The following is a 22,018-nucleotide window of genomic DNA, read 5'->3' as shown; positions in this document are numbered from 1 at the left end:
GCTGCCTGCTTAAAGGAAAATTTGCTTCGCATATTTTGCACTGCGGTTAAATAGGCCGAGATCTGTAATGTAACAGATGGTTTGGCATAACTAAGAAGGTCACATGGATTGTGGTAAAATTTGGACCCTGCTTTCAAATGGGGTTTTTGAAGCCCCTCTCAGTGGCATTGTTTGATGTGAGTTTATTTGCTGTTTTTTCCTGAAAGCCTGTTACTATATTAAAACATTAATCATTTACGTTCTCCTGTATGTAGTACATTGTTCTGGGTGCTTTGAGAAATAACACAGAACAATAAGATAGGATTTTGTCCCTATCAAGATTCATTCATCCTAACTCATGAAATAATTGTGTGGGTTATAGTAGACATTTCCCCTTTTTTGTCCCAACACCACACCCGGTGTTTGAAGCTTCTTCTACCTCATGAGATTGCCTGTGTCTCCACTAGAGCACCCCTCTTCCCTGCCTCTGCTGCATATGGCCCAGCTCTGACAAGCAGACACACATTCTGAGATAAAAGAGGCACTACTTAGGATGCATTCTGGTGAGGCAAGGTTGTGGGCACCGCTGTTTCCTCGCTCCAGAAGCAATAGACAACAGTGATGGGGGGATAGTAGGAGTACATAATGGCTAGCACTGCTGCGGTTGGGGGAATTACCTAAGGTGTCTGCATCCATGGGTGGTAGCTTGATATCTTCATGAGACCAGTTTTTTTTTTTTATATGAATTTAGGCATTTCCTTGGTTGGGAATTCTCTATGATTACTAGTTACTGGGCTTTTTTAGATTCTTTGATTTACTCAAAGTATATAATTATTGTGAGAATCACTTTCTGTTGCTTGTAACTAAGGACACTGATTGATATAAGTGGCTAAAAACAGTCATACCTTTAATGAATAACAAAAGAGTAAAATCTCAAATTTGGGTTAACATATTAATGTAATATGGTGGAGATAGAAAGGGCTGAAAAAGATAGGAAACATTTACAGAAGAGCTAGACATTGAGTTCTGGAGTCTTCATCCATTCAACAAATACTCTGAGCTGTTGATATATACCAGATACAGTATTAAGTGCTTGAGATAAAAAAGTGAATAAGAATGACACAGTTCCTACCTTCATGAAGCTTACCATCCAATAAAAAAAGAAATTAGTCTTCATTACAACAGCTCTGGCAACAGCTCCATTTGGGGACTAAGAGGATACAACATGAACTTACACCAGAGACTCTTATGTATTCAAGAACAGTCAGATGAGGCTTCCCAGAGGAGTGTCTTTGAGAAACAATATGAATGATATGTAAACTAAAGTGAGCTGATGGAGGAGGGTCTTTGAGTAATGAGTGTCCAGGTAAAGACATCAGCATTTATAAAATGATTTATAGTGAAAGACAATGTAGAACATTTGAAAAGTAGAAAAAATTTATGTGTGGTTGAAATGTAGAATATAGAAATAAAAGTGGCCAAGATAATCTGCAGAAGGACCAAATATATTTTTTCTATATTTAACCATGGTGGTTTGAGAGAGTTTACTGAGGCTGGTGCTTATGAAAGATAGGATCAAGACCAAGAGTAATGTGCAACATTATGGTGCTAGTATTATTCTTTGAAAATAAAGAGTATTGCTCTGCTGGTTCTTCAGTATACCCTATTAAGTCCTGATGTTATGTGTAATCTTGAAATACAGGTTTATATGGGTCTATTCCTGAGTGAAAAATTTAAATGACTATCTGGAGATGATGAATCATTCTAAACAACTCTAACTTAGGAAAGCTAGTACAGTGTTGTGCAATCAAGAGATTCTTAATACCTGCTTTTAAAATAGACGGAGGTCTCTCTAGTAAAGTATGAGAGTGTAGATTTTCTTGTTTTAAAATAGTTGGGGTATCTGTACTATCTGTGTGATGGTGCACTGGACCAGAATCCAGTAGGCTGCTACCAAGGCCGGTAGCAGTGTTTAAATGGATGAAAAGAGAAAGACATATTTACGATACATTTAGGAGGATTTGGCCATTGATTAAGAAGGGAAGGTAAGTGAAGAAGAGGATGCAATCAAGACGTGGCACCTTCATTTGAAAGGCACAGACCTCTGGTACCTAAATGATCTTTCTGTCCACCTGTGATTGGTTACCCAGCTGGTATTAAATAAAGCTCATAAGGTTTATGTTTACATATTTCAATTCAATTTAAAAGTTCAAATAACTTTAAAAACAAAATACTAATATATCTGAATCTGTTCCTCTTCTCTTTTGTCCAGGAAAGCTTTAGGGAAGACCCAGAAACTATTTATTTTACTTTAGTGGCTGTGGCAAAATTTGACATTTGCTTTAGGTAGTACTGGATTTGAATAACACTTAGGCATATATTTAAAGAGTTGTATGTGATTAATTCATGGTATATGACTATGAAAAAATAAATATTTACACTGATATAGCACTCTGCATTTCTTCTCAAAGATTTTCTTCATTCATTATTTAAGTTTATATTCACCAAACTCTTAAAGGCAAAATTATACCCATTGTGCAGATGAGAACACATTAAATTCATCTAGGCCACAGGCAGCAGAACATGAACAGAAGCTGGGCTTTTCAGGTCCTTGTTCAGAGACAAGGAGAAGAGTTAAGCCTTATTTTCACACTAGATGATAGTTTTCAGAAGATCCAGGATACATACTGCATAAGTGAAGACTCCTGGATTTAGAAAGGACAGAAGACATATGAACTGCTAACTAGGTATCACATCACTTAGTTATAATTTGGAAGGTTGTGGTAATTTTCCTGAATATACACACAAGTTATATCTATACAAGCAGAGTGAAATAGAAGTTTGATCAGTTGTCTCCCAAATGTTATTAAGTCAGGGACCATTAAGGTCATCCAGGTAATATCCCTTGTCTTATTCCTTAATGTTATTTTTTTCTTTTGTTTTTCATTTAAACCCATATTCTTCCTTTAAGCTGGAATTATTCTCTTTGCTTGAAGGAGAAGACATTATTTTCTACTGATCTGCATTTGCCTGAAGAGCTTGTACAATGCCTAGTTGACTGCTCTCAAAACTGTTAGGAGTCTAGGAGCTTAAAGATGCAAATGTGTAAAAAATGCTTTTCAAACCCCAGCTTAGCTTTAGAATGTAGCTTGCTGAGAAAATGCTTATAGCAATGGGGTGATATTGTTCAGCTCTGTGAGATGCTTGCTGGAAACCTACAGTGTCATTGCTTGAAGAACTGGGTTTATTTATAGATGGACAATTACAAGTAGCTCTGGGGGCTGAAATTTTCTGATAATATCCACTTATGTAGGTCTTCTGGCCTATTCATATACATACAAACAGGTTTTCTTGGCATGAGGGCCAGAGAACTGGTGCTAAACAAAATTGGACAGTTAGACAAGATATACAATTACTAATGACCATAGTTGACTTTTGTGAGGTCTACTGGGTTTGAAAAATAAGTTAGTGGTGCTTTGAAAACCTTATGAAATATAATTTCTTGTACAAAATGCAGTTAATTTTTATTTTCTAAAGAACAGAATTTAATGATAGCTCATCAGATATGGAATTTAAATATTACATGTTAAAAAACACAACCATATATACAAACACAAAGCATACATGTGTATATGTTTATTATATAGTATCTAAATGATCTCTAGGGAGCCAAAGCCTGTTCTATGTATGTTATCAAGTTGAGAACCCTAACCTGACAAGGAGTCTATTTGTAAATTGGAAAGTAGGGTTAGAAGGATGTGATAGTGGGAAGAATACTGAAGTGCCAGACTTGAATGTGGAAGAACATCTTGCTGTATATTATTTTTTAGTTAGATTAGAATGTTGAAGACTTTGGGAGAGAATTTATTCAGGGGAAGCAAGTTTTATTTTCCTGAACTGGAAATTTTAGAGACAACATGTATTATGACTGTGTTAATAGAAGTGTCATATTAGTACTGTAGGCTTTCTTGTATTACTGAGATTCAAGGAAAAATTCCATAACCAGTGAGTCAGAAATCTTGGCTTTTACTGAAAAATGATTAAATAAGAGGGAGAAGACTGCCAGCTAATTAATTGGCTGGACTTATGTGGACATTATCTTGAAAGGCCATGATGGGAAACCTGAACTACATGGTCAGACTTTAGAACTGTTTTGATCCAAAACTAATTTCCTCGAGTGAATAGTAAGAAATTGCTTTCTTGTAACAATTTCAAAAGGAATGAAGTACAGGAAAGAAGTAGGTTCGTCAAATGAAGGGCAAATGGTCTGATTAAAACACACACACACACACACACACACACACACACATATATACACATGACATTAATCCCTCTATGGGGGGTAGGAGAGATTATGGGAAAATAAGAAAGAAAAATATTAGTGATCTTAATTTTTGCTTTTCAGTATTTATTTTTATATTACTGCAGAAAAATTCTTATCTTTATTCATCTTTAAATGGGGGAAATTGATATTTAGTGGTATATGAGCTATTTCAAAAGCATTGTAGAATAACCATCAGTGAAGACATAGTTTGGAGGTTTCTGATTATTCATGAGGCATTTTCTTCCTAATAAACAATGTTGGTGCTTCTTTAGTCCATTTAAGAAGCTCTGATATTGGGGGGAGAGTATAGCTCAAATGGTAGAGCACATGCTTAGCATGCATGAGGTCCTGGGTTAAATCCCCTAATTACCTCCCCTCCTCCAAAAAATAAATAAAAAATTAAAAAAGAAGCTCTGATATGACTGCACCTTCCAATCTAAGATTTAAAAAATGAGTTTGAACTGTATATCTATTGAACAACACGAGATAACGCAAAGGAGTGACAATGCCAAGATTTGTTCGCTATGATAACCATCATTACTATTTAGAGCCTTGTTGAGAAGATGGAGCTGTCATCCTTTTTTGAGAGAAAATTGGCTAAGTTTAAGTGCCCTCTGAATATTCTGTAGGACCTCCTGTTTCTGTCGCATTTCCTTATTCTGTTCCTTGCAGTGGTGACAGCTGTGATGCAATTCAGTGCCCAGGATTTCAATTGCTGTATCCGGATTCTCAAATAATGTCTTAATTGCCTGCTCTGCCTGAGTACTCTGCCAAGATACAGGAGGGCAGCAACAGGCCGGGAGAGGACATTTTCCCATGGATTTGGCTTTAGCTGGTCCAGGCTCATGAGCTCTTAGGCTTGTTTCTTTTGTGACTGCTTTCCCCAGGAGGCTTCCATGCAACACACTCATGAAAGTATCAAGAAGTACCAGAGTGAAGATGAGATTTCCTCATAAAAATGACTTTTTCTGAAAACAGACACTAGTCTATGTGAGACATTGGTTCAGCATCTTATTAAAAGTAAAAGCTTCTATAAACCTCTTTCCTTTAATAGGAGGTACCTTTCTATTACATCTGAAACTGAAATTTACAGCTCAGAATATTCTAAATATGAAAGATAAATATAAAAGATACTAGGTATAGAAGATAGTTTTGCTATAGTTTTGTTATTCTTCCCTTGGACAGAATTTCTCATCTTTAAAAGACATTAAACTATGTAGTTTAAAATGTTAATGAAGTAATGTATAAAGTCATGATTAAATCAATATCAATAGAATCAATATTGTTAGAAGGGTCTTACTGCCCAAGACAATCTATAGATTTAGTGCAATCCCTATCAAATTACCCAGGACATATTTCACAGAACTAGAACAAATCATAGTAAAATTTATATGGAACCACAAAAGACCTAGAATTGCCAAAGCATTACTGAAGGAAAAGAAAGAGACTGGAAGAATAACTCTCCCAGACTTCAGACAATACTATAGAGCTACAGTCATCAAGACAGCATGGTATTGGTACAGAAACAGACATATAGACCAATGGAACAGAATAGAGAGCCCAGAAATGAACCCACAAACCTTTGGTCAACTCATCTTCGACAAAGGAGGCAAGAATATACAATGGAATAAAGACAGTCTCTTCAGCAAATGGTGTTGGGAAAACTGGACAGCAGCATGGAAAACAATGAAGCTAGAACACACCCTTACACCATATACAAAAATCAACTCAAAATGGATTAAAGACTTAAACATAAGACAAGATACAATAAACCTCCTAGAGGAAAACATAGGCAAAACATTATCTGACATACATTTCAAAAATTTTTTCCTAGAAGAAATAAAAGCAAGAATAAACAAATGGGACCTAATGAAACTTACAAGCTTCTGCACAGCAAAGGAAACCAGAAATAAAACAAGAAGAAAACCTATGGAATGGGAGAAAATTTTTGCAAGTGAAACCGACAAAGGCTTGATCTCCAAAATATATAAGCAGCTCATACGACTCAATAAGAAAAAAATAAACAACCCAATCCAAAAATGGGCAGAAGACCTAAACAAGCAATTCTCCAGGGAAGACATACAAATGATCAAAAAGCACATGAAAAAATGTTCAATATCACTAATTATCAGAGAAATGAAAATCAAAACTACAATGAGGTATCACCTCACACCAGTCAGAATGGCCGTCATTCAAAAATCCACAAATGACAAATGCTGGAGAGGCTGTGGAGAAAGGGGAACCCTCCTACACTGCTGGTGGGAATGCAGTTTGGTGCAGCCACTATGGAAAACAGTGTGGAGATTCCTCAAAAGACTAGGAATAGACTTACCATATGACCCAGGAATCCCACTCCTGGGCTTGTATCCAGAGGGAAATCTAGTTCAGGATGACACCTGCACTTCAATGTTCATAGCAGCACTATTTACAATAGCCAAAACATGGAAACAGCCTAAATGTCCATCAACAGGTGACTGGATAAAGAAGAGGTGGTATATTTATACAATGGAATACTACTCAGCCATAAAAACTGACAACATAATGCCATTTGCAGCAACATGGATGCTCCTAGAGAATGTCATTCTAAGTGAAGTAAGCCAGAAAGAGAGAAAAATACCATATGAGATCGCTCATATGTGAAATCTAAAAAACAAAAACAAACAAACAAACAAAAGCAGAGCATAAATACAGGACAGAAATAGACTCATGGACAGAGAATACAGACTTGTGGTTACCAGGGGGGTAGAGGGTGGGAAGGGATAGACTGGGATTTCAAAATTGTAGAATAGATAAACAAGATTACACTGTATAGCACAGGGAAATATACACAAAATGTTATGATAACTCACGGAGAAAAAAATGTGACAATGAGTGTGTATATGTCCATGAATGACTGAAAAATTGTGCTGAACACTGGAATTTGACACAACATTGTAAAATGACTATAACTCAATTAAAAATGTTAAAAAAGACATTAAACTATACAATTTAAAATGTTATTAAAGTAATGTATGAAGTCATGATTAAATAATCTCTCTAATGTGTAAGTTTGAATGATAAGAGGGAAACAAGATGTCTATATGCTGAGGAGCTGTAGCTGCTGAGTGTTTATCATTAACAAACCTGGGGTGGTCTGGAAATTGTTACCAGGACTTTAAAGTAAAAGCAAATATTCTGCAGCCAACATAAAGGCAATGAAATATTACCTTTGTAATCAGGTACAAATTTGGGCAAAAGTATTAGAGCTCATTTACATATGTGATTGTTCCATACAGGGATGGACAAGGAGAGAATTTATTAGTGACATAGAAATTTTCAAAGTCCTACTTTTGTATTAGGTAAAGGTTCCAGCTTGGACTCAAGCTTTGTCCACCAAGGGGTCTGAATATGTCCGGAAAAGAGAGTAGGTCCACCATGCACCTGGAAAACTAAGGTTGACAAGCCTGACTTGGTAACAGGCTTTGTGGTATGAGGAGAGGTGTGATGCTAGGAATAAAAGAGGAGTTTTATTCAGATATATTATTTTTCTCAGACCCCTTTCTCTTTATACTTGAATCTTGTAACAAAGGCCAGTAAGGGGCAGCAAGTAAAAATCAAAAGAGTGTTTCAGAAAAATCAATAGTCTGCGAGTTCATCTAATTCTTACAGCAATCTTATAAATTAGGTGCTGTTATTACTCCCCTTTTACAGAATTTTTAAAGTTTTAAAAGGTCTAACACTTTTCCTACAGTGCTATTTTAGTATCAGAGTATGTTCTTGAAGTTATGGCAGGCATTATTAAGATCACATGTATTTACTTAGTTCCAGAGTCTTACATTTTTCATGGAACAGTTATTGCCAGATACTGGGAATTGGTATATCTATTTATATTTATTTATTTATTTTGGGGCCTATCCTTATTTTCCACAAAGAACTTAATTAAAATTGCTTTTGATATTTATAAACTGGGAAACTCAAGGTTATTAGGAGTCAAGAAAGAGATAACAAGAGTGGCATGACAGAATATTTCTTTAAAATGCCTCTGCAATATAGGATTGTGAGAAAGAAAGTGAAATCAAACATTTCAGGCTTTGGAACTTCCATCCTACCAGGGAAAGATGGCTAATTTAAGGGAGTAATTGTGGAAGAGAATAGGTCCTAGCATGTTCTGATGGCTTCCAGTGGGTTCTGAAGTGGAATTTTGGGGACGAGTTTAAGCATTTGGGTGTGGGCGAGAATTCTCTATGGAGCTAAGTATGTTAAATAGATTTTTTTTTTCATTAGAGGTACTGGGGATTGAACCCAGGACCTTGTGCATGCTAAGCATGTGCTCTACCAATAAGCTGTATCCTCCCTCTAAGTATGTTAAATAAGGGTCAAAGTTTGTTTGTTTGTTTGTTTATTTGTTTTAAACTACAGTTTGCTCTGCAAACCTTTACCAGAGTTAGGAGATAATAGAAACTATTGTGTTCACCTCTACTTTATGTCTGATGCTCTTTTACTCATTTGTTCTGCACTGGATCTGCAGGTGAACTCCATGTGCTCTCTTGCCCTCTTGCTTGCTGCTACACAATAGCAGCACCTGCATCCCTTGTACTAAAGCACCACCCACTACATGCATGGAGGCTCTGTCTCTTCACACTACATCGAAACTCAGATAAAGCACTGAACCAAGGGCCCACGATCTAGCTTCTGCAACAGCTGACTGGAGGCACTGGGCAAGGATCAACACTCTGGAACGAGCTTTGACCGATGAGATACAAGAGATGGAAAATTGGCAGATAAATTTCTTTCCCTTCCTCTGTCTGGAGGACTCTTCCAAGGCACAATGATTCTATGGAGACTATCTGGACAAGTCCTTCATGATAAGAAACTGACCTTTATTTTCTTTAAAGCTATAGCCAGGTCAGTAATTCATTCCTTGCATTTGGTTTTGCTGTGTCACTTCCTTTTCTTCTGCATTCTTGATATTCTGGGACTGAATGACCCAGTAAAATATTAGTGGATTAGCTTTACCTCATGGCTGGTTTTCTGGGAAATTCTGGTTAAGGTTCATCTGTTCATTTAGCAAATATTTATTGAATGAACATTATTATTAAATGAATATTATCACTAGGTGTCTACTACATGCTAGGCAATATTTAACATGCTTAGGATGGTCACCAATGAACAAAGGAGACGAAAATCCTTGCCTCTGAGGAGTTGCTTTTTAGTAGAGAGAGAAAAATGAACAACAAACAGAGTAAGCAAGTAGATTTTAATATATGATAGAAATTGATGAGACAGGACTAGCTTAAACTTCTAGTGTTTCTTCTATCAGCCTCTTTCTCTTCCTTCCATTCCGTCTTCTACACTGCTGCCAATAATCTTTCCAAAATATAAACTTGAAGTCTTCTCTCTCACCATTTCCTCTTTTCCTTTACACTCCTATGTTGAATTACTTATAGTTTCTTTCCCACTGAGGCCTCTCCCAATACTGCTTTTCATGGCTATGCCTTTGTTTAGTCTGCTGCCTTGGCTGGAATACCCCCTGTACTTTCTTTATCTACATAGCTAATCTGACTCAGTTTACAATCATCTTTTCAGGAAATCTTATCTGACCTCTCCCCCTCTGCTTCTCCCAGACTATTTAAGGGTCATTCTGAGATCCCGTAATTCCCTTCTAAATATTTTTGTCATTACAACCTATATTATTTTCTAAGTATAATTATTTCTCTCTGTGTGTCTTCCATTAATCTGAGAGTTCATTGAAGAAAGGGACTGTGCCATGCTTACTTTTTCATCCTAACCCTTAGCATAGAACTCAATAATTTTGTTTTAAATAATGACTAAAGTGAAATACATAGAAATGAGGTTCAAAGATTGTGAGGTATAGAAATCTCCCAATTAAGGTCCCACTGGTAGTGCTAGAGAACAGGATATTTGGAGATGTGAAATAAGTAACATCAAAGAGAAGTAGCAGCAGGGTTTGGGTTGTTTCAGTGAATAGCTGGCTTCAGTTTCCAGGCTCTGAATTAGACCTTGTATAGGTGAATTGCCAAAAATGGCTCCAGTTCTCCACCCCATTATCCTGTGATCATGCTTGTGTCTCTTCCCTTTAATAAGTGGTGTCTTTTTCCTTACCTCTTGAATCTGGACTGTACTTTTACTTGCTTTGGCCAAATGAATTCAGTGGAAGTGACTGTTTTAGCCTAAATCTCAAGGGGCTTTGTAGTTTCACTGCCTCTTTAGGCTTTTTCTTCTGTCACGAGAACAAGTCTGGAACAACCTGTGGCGGTGGAGGCAGGGCTGAGTCATCACAGCTGTGGCCAGTCCCCAGCTGCCCACCAGCTGATGGAAGAAGCATGAGCAAGCCCAGTCAAGATCAGCTGGACCTGTTCAGACTAGCAGAAGTAAGTACCCACCAGACCCATGACTCAAGAAGGAGTAATAAATGGCTACTATTTAAAGCTACCAGATTTGGGGGTGGTATATTACACAATGGCTAAGCAATACACAACAGAAAGTGGCAAAGTTGCTTCAGAACACTCATTGTGGTACAATGTATTTTCTGACTTTTTAGAGAGTGGCTTTATGGTTTTTGTAAAAATAATACATATGCTCATTATAAAAAACTTCAAACAGTACTGAATAATACAGAAAAAGTATAAAAATCACACCACCAACAGTTCCATTACCTGTTTATATTTACTTCATAGTTACACATACATATTTCAAACCAGATTATATAAAATAATAATATAATTTATAAATATAAATATTGCCTCTTTATATTTCAAGAATTCATTTTATTCAAAGTCCTCGGTGGTGTATTTGGTATCAGTACTTTTTTTTTTCATTGTTGGAGCCACTTTCTGAGGGGCCTATCAGAGATGTCCAGAGAACATCATGTTGACTGGAGACACAGAATCCTGTGCTGTCACTAGAGACTTTTTCAAAAGTCTCAGTACATATTCCTGTGTTATTCAGGCAGTGGTTTATTCATTTACCCTGTAGGTATGTATTTGTGATCTCAAAAATGTTACAACCAACTATATTGATTTTAATTTTTTTAAAGGTAAATATTAATTGAATAGTAAATGCTTTTTATAGAATGTAGGCATGCATTTTAAAAACTTACTCAAAGAACAGCTAGTTTAAGGCATAAAATGTTACCTTTGTCTTCATACATTATGTCTGATCTTCCTTCCCTGTCTCATATCCCTTTCTTCATTCTTGGAGATAAGTACCATATTGAATTTGGGTTTTCCCCCCACATTTCTTCTTAAATTTGTTTGTTTACTTATTTATTTTAATGTCAGGAATGTTATCCCTGAGATTCACCCTTGATATTGTGTATACCTATAATTCATCAATTCATTCATTTATATTGCTGTTTGACATTCCATTCCATAAATACAACATGATCTATGTATCCATTTATATTAGTCAGGGAAATAATGCTAATTCCTGTCACAATCTCAACATCACAGTTGCTAAATGTAATAAAAGTTTATTTATTTCTCATTTCACAATCTGATGTGGATCAGCTTGTGCATGTGGTGGGGTGAGGGGGAGAGTGAGGAGTGTCTGCTCCACATAGTCACCCAGAGATCTATCACAGATTATCATGAGGCTAAATACATGGCTTCAAAGGTATAACTGCATCACCCAATCAGCAGAGAGAGAAAAAAGGAGTGTAGAAAAGGCACACTTGCTTTTAACTACTTGAGACATAGAACTTCTGCTCACTCTCTTTGATGAGAAATAGAGGTCCCATTTTGATGCAAGGAGACCTAAAAATATGTGTTGTGTGTGTGCACGCAGAAGGGGAATACAGTTGTTTAATGAGCATGCAGTACTATTTCTTCCACAGTCTTCTAGTCATGAAATATGCGTTTAATTCTTACCCTCAAACTCACCTTTCTAATAGAGGCAATCTAAAGTCCAATCAAAGCGAAAAATCCACATCCTTATTCTTTTTTTTCATAAGGCTGTGTCTTAAAGGGCTTTGGTCTCTCAACAACTTTCTCTATGTTATGTCTTACTGTTTGGTTTCTGCAAATGATCAGGTTTTCTAGTTCTTCATGGCTCCAAATTTGTGAACTCTATTCCCTTGCAAGTCAGAAAACTCTCTCCTGGGCTTATCTATTTCTCATAATAGTAACAGTTAGCTGCCCTCGTATGATGGTAGCCAGTACACACTATTTCTTTTATTTTCTCTAACCATTTTCCATTATGTATAAGGCTCATTGTTTTTTTAGCCTCTGACAACAGTTTCTTCACCACTCAAAATCTAGCTGCTCAGTTAATGACATGTATGTAAGGATTTCTTAAGGAAACATCTCATTTCAAAGTACCAATTACTATATTAGTCAGAGTAAGCTAATTGTTGCCAAAAAAAAATCAATGTGCAAACCTCAGTGGTTTAATATGCTTATTTTCTACTCACGTATCAGTCTAACTGGATGTTTGGTGGGTGACTGTTCCTGTGATAATAGAGGAGATCAGATTCATTTCTGCGGCACTGCCATCATCAATGTGTGGCACATGTAGAATGGGAAGAGAATGTGGAAGATTGTATGTGGCCAATGGATCATTTTTATTAATGCCTCTATATTATAAAAGGTCTAAAATGATAAATATCAAGTGTTTCTCTGTGGGGGTAGTTTTATGAGTATCTTAAAATTTCTTTCTTTTTTTGCTTCTTTAGTTTTTCAAGACTCCTAGAGGAAACATTATATCAAGGAAAACATTATAATTGAGTAATGCCTCAGAAATAAAGGAGTACATTTTACCATATGAGCTAACCATTAAATACAAACCTGGTTAGAAAGGTCATCTGGAAACACCTTTTGACTATTTGGATATTTTAGAATAAAAGTTGTTCATGTAACTCTTCACTACTACAGAAGTTTACCTCATTGACCTTCAGGCTATAAAAAGGGACATTGGAAAATATTAACAGTATTAAAGCCTTTTGTTATTGTCCTTGTGTGTCTTTGCAGATCAGGTATTTACTTATCTGCCAGGTGCACTCTTGAACCCTTTGTTTCTATGTTTCTTAGAGAGATTTCATTCTTGGTTCACTTCAATTAAAGAAGTACTTAATGCCCAGTGTAAGCTTATTACAAGGAGGATTAAAGTAAAAGCTTAAGACATGTATCTTCTCCTGAAAACCCACACAAAATGAACACTGTAGTGAAGGGCAGTGAAGAAGGAAAGCACTCAAGTATGAAAAATCATAATGAGCATATTAGCATTTAAATGGAAAGTTACAGGTGTGGAAGAATTCTCCTGTGTTAAGATTTTAAAACATGTGTTCTTGATTCCCTCTTTTCACTTGGCCTCACATCTCTCAAATTTTGTTTTTATTGTTAACATACAAAAATGGGGAACCTCATTCAGTGAAATCAGGAGGAATCAGTTTACACTTTGGCAGGTATTGAGCAAGTTTTGTTGTTTTTAGTATCTGTCAGGGTGGACATTATCTTTTGTGACGTGCTTCTTATCACAGAGTGTAGCAGAAGCAGGAAATGATCTGATGTATTTATTATGTTTTGTGTAGGAACATGGGAGGAAGCAAGAGGCCTTGCAAGTGTGATTAGAATTGCCCCCATCTCTTGTTTCATTTCTTCTGAGGGGCTGTGCTTGTCCTGTTATCTGGGGGAGACCAGGGTGGGCTTTGACCCAGATCTAAACTCAGAAAGGGAGATTGAGCTGTAAGAAAGGGGAGGAAGTCCAGTAAGGAGAGAAATCTCCAGGATGGTGAACATATTATACTTAATAAATATTTTTTTGTTTCAAATACTTATTAGAAGTGCTAAGTCTAGTAGGAGATTTTACATATATATGGATTTTAAGTAGAGATGGATGCATGATCTTTTTATAATGTCAGTATTATCTGAATGTAAATATGGATGAAACTATTAAGATAAAGTAACAAATGTAGGAATAAACCTTGAGTAACTCCATAATAAGGTATCTGACTATAAAATTAATTTAGCTATTTGCTGGTCAAATCAAGCCTCTTGTATTTGCAGTTTACATGTAGTATAAGTTTCTCACCATGGAGTTGGAAACATACGACAGGTAACTCTCATCCTTACAGCAGTTTTACAATGGGATGCCTATCTATTAAGAGAATAACAGAAAATAATGTTACAGATTATGACTTGAACACTAAGACTATTTCAGCTAGCTACACAGATACCTGTTTCATGGCGTTATAGCCTTTCCCCTAGCAATAAAAAATGTCTTCAACATATACATTATACACCTCTCTCTTTGACTTGTATTACTGAAGCCTATGAATCAGTAGTTCTAAACTTGTTTTTAGATCAAGAACTCTTTGAGAATGTGATGAAAGTAATGCGGTCCCTCTTTAGGAATACATAAATTTTTATAGAAAATTTCTTATAGACCTTTCCCAGGAGCCTCTTTCAGACTCTAAATTAGAAAACTCTCCTCTCAATCATGGTTTTTCTTGCTGGTTTTTGAAAGGTCTGGGGAAAACTATAGCCTTCAGTGTTGCCCAGATTCACCCATGGCATTCCTTGTTCCTCTCTTGGCACTGTTTACTGCAAACAACATGGAGGTGGAAGGGAAATATTGAATTTGAGGCTGCATTTCTCTCTGGAGTAAGAATAGAAAATCATTTACTTATCCATCCATTAAACAAACATTTAGTAGATAGTTATTATACAAAAAAGTGCTTTTGTTGGGACTAGGGGACATATGATATATAAGATAATCAAACCACAAGAAGAAACCCAGAAGTACTATTCATACTATTAGTGTATTTAAAAACCAAATATTATAAATATAGAAATATTTATTATATAAACCAAACTGAATACAAGTGAATATTATAAAGATAGAATTATGTTAGTTACATTTATTTACACTGGGTAGCATGTTGTATGCAGAAATGCTTCATAAATTTTAAAATGTCTTTCAAATGTTTTTATTTTTAATCTTGATATTGGGAAACCAAAGCTAATGAAGATCATAGTAAGTAAAAGAAACAAGAGACTTCCACATAGGAAATAGGATTTACAAACTCAGAGAAACCCCAAAACAAACTTGAGCTAAGGCAGAAAAATAAATCAATTATGGAGTTGTTAAATACAAGACTTAACAGATACTTTCTGAATAATAGTGTAAGTTGATATTTAGCAGATGTCTATTCAAATATAAAGCTTAAGAGAGCCAGTTATAAAACTGAAATTGAAAAATACAGTGTAGCTGCAGAATATAGGTGGGTCTATGCTCATTTATTTCATGAAAATAACTATCCAGGGAAAAATAGGCCAAAACTTCTAGAAACTGTTACACATGGGAAAATGTGTTATGGTAGATTTTCTAAGAAAAGCATTAAAGACCTAATCTTGATAGCCACCGGGAAACTAACAGAAAGAACACTCAAATTAGTTACAGGAAATATGTATTTCTTTAAGTTTCCTCGGGCTGCCATAGCAAATTACTACAAGCTTGTTGACATGAAACAACGGAAATTTAATCTTTCCCAGTTCTGGAGGCTAGAAATCCAGAATCAAGAGCTTGGCAGAGCCCCTCCCTCTGATGGCTCCAGGGAAGAATCCTTACTTCTCTCTTTCTAGCTCCTGGTGGCTCCCAGCAATTGTTCCTGGTCCTTGACTGATAGCCCCATCACTCCAGTCTCTGCCTCCATCTTCACATGGCCGACTTTGTGTCTTTGTGTCTTCTCCTTTTCTCTCTTTTTATAAGAGGCCCATGATAATCTGGGATGATTTCATCTCGAGATCCTACCTTACTTGTAACTGCAAAGATCTTTATTCCAAATAAGGTCACATTCTGAGGTTTCATGTGGATATAAATTTTGGGGACCACTATTCAACTCACTATACTGCACCACTGATTAAAAAACAAAAAAACATTTTTTTTAATTGATTGACCTCTGGAAAGAGAGAACAAATATTTTATTATTTTAAAACTCAGAAGTTATTCCTATAAATTGGCCCACCTGAGGATTATGTGAAAGTGAAATCACACATTTTCCTATCCTATAAAAACTTCAAAATCTTGTCATAAAATAATTAATGCACAAAGGCAAGGGATATCTGGGTAGACCCTAACACTGATCAAATGTATGCTTATGATTATTGATAGACCTTTCCAGTTGAACTCACTATGCTGTAATTGAACAGATTATCTAAATCCATTTATGTTATTGGGAATATCATATAGCCATAGTGACTGAATCTTTAAAGCAATCTTTAAGACTTGCTTTACTATAAAATGTGACTCCTTTTGTTGTTGTTGTTGTTTAGGTGGGCTAAATTGTATGATCTAGATATTGTTATATTGCAGTGACAGAAACCCGAAAGTAGTTTAAAAATGTGAATTCACTGAATCATGCATGTAACCAAGAATTCCAAGAGGATAAGATTGTCGTTAAAAACACTGTAGATTCAAATAATGTTATTTTTTCCTAGTCAGTCTCTCTGGCCCATCTCTCCTTCATCACTTGGTCCTGTTTCTATTGGTGTGTTGGCAACCTACGATAGACAGGCTTTCTTCATGTGGTGAGGGAAATGATGGCATAGCCACAGAGAGGTTCAAAATTATATTATTCCAGTTTAGTGACCCATGACTGAGAAAAGAGATGGCACCCGTTTATACAATTTCACAGAATGATTCTGATTGGCCTGGATTATGTCACCCATTAATTTTCAGGTCAATTACATGTCAAAGGGATGGGATATTTTGTCAGACTAGGTGCTTGCAACATGTGTTACTGTCTTTGGGGGTTGTCGTAGTCACTTTGGGTTGCTGTAACAAAATGCCATAGATTAAATGGCTTACAAACAACAGAAACTTATTTCTTACACTTCTGGAGCCTGAAAGTCTTAGATTAGGGTATCAGTATAGTCAAATTCTGGTGAGGACCTTCTTCTGAGTTGCAGATTGCCAACTTCTGTATTCTCACATGGTGGAGAGCAGAGAGTGGAAGCAAGCTCTCTGGTGACTCTCATAAAACCATTAATCCATTCATGAGGGCTCCACCCTTGTGGTCTCATCTAATCCTAACTGCCTCCCAAAGGCCCCACATTCTAATACCATCACATTGCAGGATAGTGTCTCAACATAAAGGATTTGGTGGGACACAAGCATTTGATCCATAACAGGGTTTAGTGGAATGTCATGGCTGGAAATCTGTAGTCACAGAAGAGAGTAAAACTAAGTCAGCCATATTGGGATTTAACATATGAAAGTGATAATGCCAGCTTTTCAATAGTAACATTGTACATTTTCTGTGTTGAACTTTGTGGAGATTCTCAAAGTTTTGATAATTAACTTTCCAAATGCATGTCTAAATAACTCTGCTTCTTTTTTTTTGAGAGACCCTGAACTAAAATCATTTTGCTTCCTCTAGCTTAGATGTGACTTTTGGAAGTACTTTCTTCTAAAACATTTTAAAACATTGCTGTTAAGAGTGGATTAACTATGACATTTGGAAATGTCAGAGGTAATTTTGGCTATGGCAATATTGGCCAAAGCATCTCACCTATACAAAATATAATTTTGAGGGCTTGTGTGCTCATGACATTGCTAGATGTCTTTTCTTCATCTGTCCTCTTTCAGCAAATTGTTTTTAGAATACAAAGCAGTCTGAAGCAATCCACTCCTTACAAAGCAATTGTCATTAGAAAATGTCACTGCATAAATTGTAGGATAGAAGAGGCAAAGAGATGTGATTAGTGGCTGATTCAGAAGAGGAGAGCACACCTTAGTAGAGCAGAGTGCCAGGATCAGGAACTCATATCCTGTTTTTCACTTCTGTTGAACTAACCTTATTAGAGGAACTGAATTGAATAATGGAATGGTTGATAGGATTTTTCCAAAATTCCAGAGAGATTCAGTAGGAAGAGGAACACTTACAACATTTGTTTAAAAATAGTTAATAGCTAGTATGCTTTCTTTTATGCAATTGATGCATTCTAGAATATAGATATGGATTGCATTAACTAGTAACTAATGTTAATTGACTACTTCTAAAGACTAGGTTCTATGCCATGTCCTTTATAAATCTAGTATTTTAAAATCCGCATAGAATGATTATATATATATATATATGTATATATAACTCTTATTGTACATATATGGAATTCTGATGCAGGTTTTGTAAGTTTTCCAAACTGACCTTGCTAAAGTGGAAATGAGATTCATACCCAGATCTATCTGACTCTGTTATACATTAGACAGGCTTGCTAAGTTTTACGTATGCCTATACTGGATTCTTTTTTTAACACAGTCATGTTGTTATTCATGTGTAGTTCTTATACTCAATAAAGTTACGTTGCATTGAAACCAATTGTTGACATAGATCATATGGGTAAATTTTGCCTTTCAATATAATCCAAGAGATGCAATGATAGCTGGTTGCTCGCTTCTTGCTTTTTTTCAAGGTTAACACTTCTTTGATCCAAGCCTGCACACTTAAATAAGAGGGAAGATGAGTTTTAAATGCTGCTCTAGAGATGTTTTAAAATTCCACTGGATTTAGGGTGACCAGATTTAACAAATAAAAATATAACTACATTTGAACTGTTGTTTATATGAATTTCAAATCTTTTACCTGGCAACCCTAATTTGAGTTTGCTTTCACTTTGCTTGAATTCTGTTTTCTCTATGAAGTATATTATAGAGTATGATATAGAGTATTATTTTGTTACTCTTAAACTTTCAGACTAGGCCTTCAAGTGAGCTATACCTCTTTGAGATTTCAAGTGTCAATATGTTAAATTAATCATCATCCAGAATCTACTACCCTGATTTCCTATTTCTTGTTTCTTTTTTCTCTGGTTTGTACTCTGAATTGAATTTTCCCACATAAGACATGTACTGTTTTATTGCTCTTTGGCAATTATCCACAATACAGAAATCTAAATCAGAAAAAGGAAGGCAGAACAGGAAAGAATAAGGCAAATTGGCAGGAGTTAAGTCTAGAGCTTCCTACTAGAGTAAGTAGCTTGTTGAAGAAAATGGGATTAGGTACTAGGACTAGCACATGAAGATAAAAGCTGATAGAGAAGGCCGAACACTGGAAAAACCGAGAGGTGGATGATGCAGAAGGTGAGCTGGTCATGTACCATAGCAGAGTGATTCTCTTGGAGCAGGGGTTTGGATAATCAGAGATGGAGAATGAGAGATCAGGACTTCCTGCTGCTTTGTCCAGGAATGGCCTCTCTTAGTTTTAAAGGTACAACAACCCCTAGGAAGACATAAAGTTCTGCTGGAATACTGTGCCAACAATTTAGAGAAAAGCTCTTCATTCCCACCCACAAATATGCATTTGGGTAAGAACTGGCTCTTGCTAAAGGAGAGTCTGTTAACTTATTTGAAGAACTACTCAGTGAAAATACCTAGGTCATAAGTTAATTAGATACATACCCACTTGCAAGTACATCCAAGGAAGTAAGAAGCTCCGGAGGAAACAATGTAACATGGTCTCATCTGTGAGACACATCCTGGCACAGACTCATGGGCAGCAGCATAGTGAGAATATAATGCTTGTCCCACCTCTGTGTCTTTGTGTGAGTTACACACAGACACAGACATAGACACACACACTCAATTTTTGTCCAAAAACATCAATATTAAATACAAATTTACATTTTCTTAGGTTCTTCTCATTTCCTGCTGGCCAACTCCCACATTCATCCATTTTCCCCTTTGGCACCGACTCTTGGTCCTTCTCTTATTTGCATATTTATTCTGCCTCTTCTGGATAGGCACATGTGTCTGGTGTCTCTGACTTCTCAAGAGATTTCAAACCTTGGGTGTTCATAAATTAAGTTGTGATAGATAATTTGGGGATATTATTCATAACAAGAAAGACCATAAAAGTAGAGTGTTGTAAGTCAGATTGTGAGAAAGTCACCTACAATATGTTACTGCATGGGAATTCTGAGAATTTGAACAATAAAGTATTATTTTAAAAAATCACAAAATCACCGAAATCCTACCTTCTTACCAAACACATTGCTGGTTAAATAATCTTTATAGCTAGATCTTTAATTTTCTTACATGAGCATTCTGTAAATTGCTTTAAAAATACATAAACATTGCACAATGCACTTTGAAAATCAACCACTAGAAAGTTAAGTGTAACTTAGCGTGGCTTATTCACTGTGGCAGAATTTAATACTTTCTTTTTTGTGTGAAATATAAGGAGACTTTATAGGGGGATCATGCTGGAATACGAATGCTCATGATCCTGTTAACTGCAGCTAGAGCAGGTAGAATAGCAAGCATCCAGTCAAGATCCCCAGTGTTATGGACAAGCTTGTAAATTTTGACTTCTTCATGTAAAACAGTGAAACACCTTTAGGTGAAGTGTAGCGTTCCTAACCTGATTTTAAGGTCAGTCATGATATGGTCTCTGTTTATCTCTTATCTATATCTTTTTCACTTTCTACTTCTACTTTGTACCTCATCCACACTCATCCACTACTGATCTCCTTGCTGATTCTCAAATTTGAATTATTCTTTTTTCCATCTTGGCCTTCCTATGGTCTGTTTCTTTGACAGAACAACATTTCCCACCCCACATAACATCTACTTAACTTTCAGGATTCAGCTTTGCTATGCACCCTCTCTGTTCTTATCCCTACATTAATTCCTTCTGTATTTCTATATTAATATCTTCTTCTTCTTATTATGCTGCTATTTTAAGAATATTTTCTATATTAATCTTTAACTGTGTTTTGAAAGTAAGTGCCTCTTATTCTTCATTGTTTATCTAGGGCCTATGAAATTTCCCAGATCACAGCAGGCACTCAAAAAATATTTGTTAAAATAATGGGGTACGCAAAGATAGGCAGACCCAGTTGCAGCTCTTTGGAGAATATGCAGTTGGTAGAAAGAGCATGATATTCAAGGGATACACTAATGTTATTAAAATCCTGACTCAATCAAAGGACTGGATGGAAATAATGCAATATGTGTTTTAAAAAGAGCCTTTCTCTGTCAAGATGCACATGATTGATTTGTAACTTTCATTTTATAAAATAAACACCTGGATAATTTTCCTGGATGATCTACCCCAAAACCTGATATGTTATTGATATGATCAATAATACTTTCATTTTGTCTGGGTAAATAATTTTTCTTGGAAAAGGCACAATGCTATAGGTGGAATGCATGAAGAGAAATTGAAGCTAGTTAAGTGAAACAAGGCAGTAATTTTCGTGTTTTATATGTGTATGTTGCTGTGAAATGAGTATTGAAAAACCTTTTTTTGAAGAGATCTGTTACTTTCTTTTTCTCAAGTATCAATTATGCATTAGAGTTGACAGTACTATAATTTTAAAGTATTTTCTTTCTCTTTAAAATGCAAACTTATTCAGTAAAATATATACACTTTGAATAACTCATAAGCCAAATAATAAGGATATCACTGAGACTAGTAGGAACATAAACTCTGGGAGGTTAAAGGGACAGTAGTTATTAACTGGTTGTAGTAGACACTTTTGGTTGTTTCCCACTAGTTCTTTCCTCACTCCCTATCTCCAAAGAGGACACTGAATTCCTCAGCCAAGAGGATTTGCTGTAAATAATGCCATCGGCAAGTTGTTGAGCCCCAAATGGTCTAAATCAGCGTCTTAACGCTATCTTCCTTGCGGAGTGCTTGGCTTGTCACCTAAGTTAATGGTTGGGAAAAGACAAGCTCAGCTATCCTCTGGAAGCTGACACACACAGATGTGGTACTTG

General features: G+C 36.0%; 1 long non-coding RNA gene across 2 annotated transcripts in view; it reads left to right on the top strand.

Annotated features, from left to right (window-relative positions):
- Positions 1–22,018, top strand: part of LOC140686208 (uncharacterized) — a 230,777-nt gene that overhangs the window by 82,717 nt on the left and 126,042 nt on the right. The window lies entirely within an intron of this gene.

Source organism: Vicugna pacos, chromosome 2, assembly GCF_048564905.1.
Source record: "Vicugna pacos chromosome 2, VicPac4, whole genome shotgun sequence".
NCBI classification, from domain to species: Eukaryota; Metazoa; Chordata; class Mammalia; order Artiodactyla; family Camelidae; genus Vicugna; species Vicugna pacos.
This window is presented reverse-complemented; position numbering and strand designations above follow the sequence as displayed.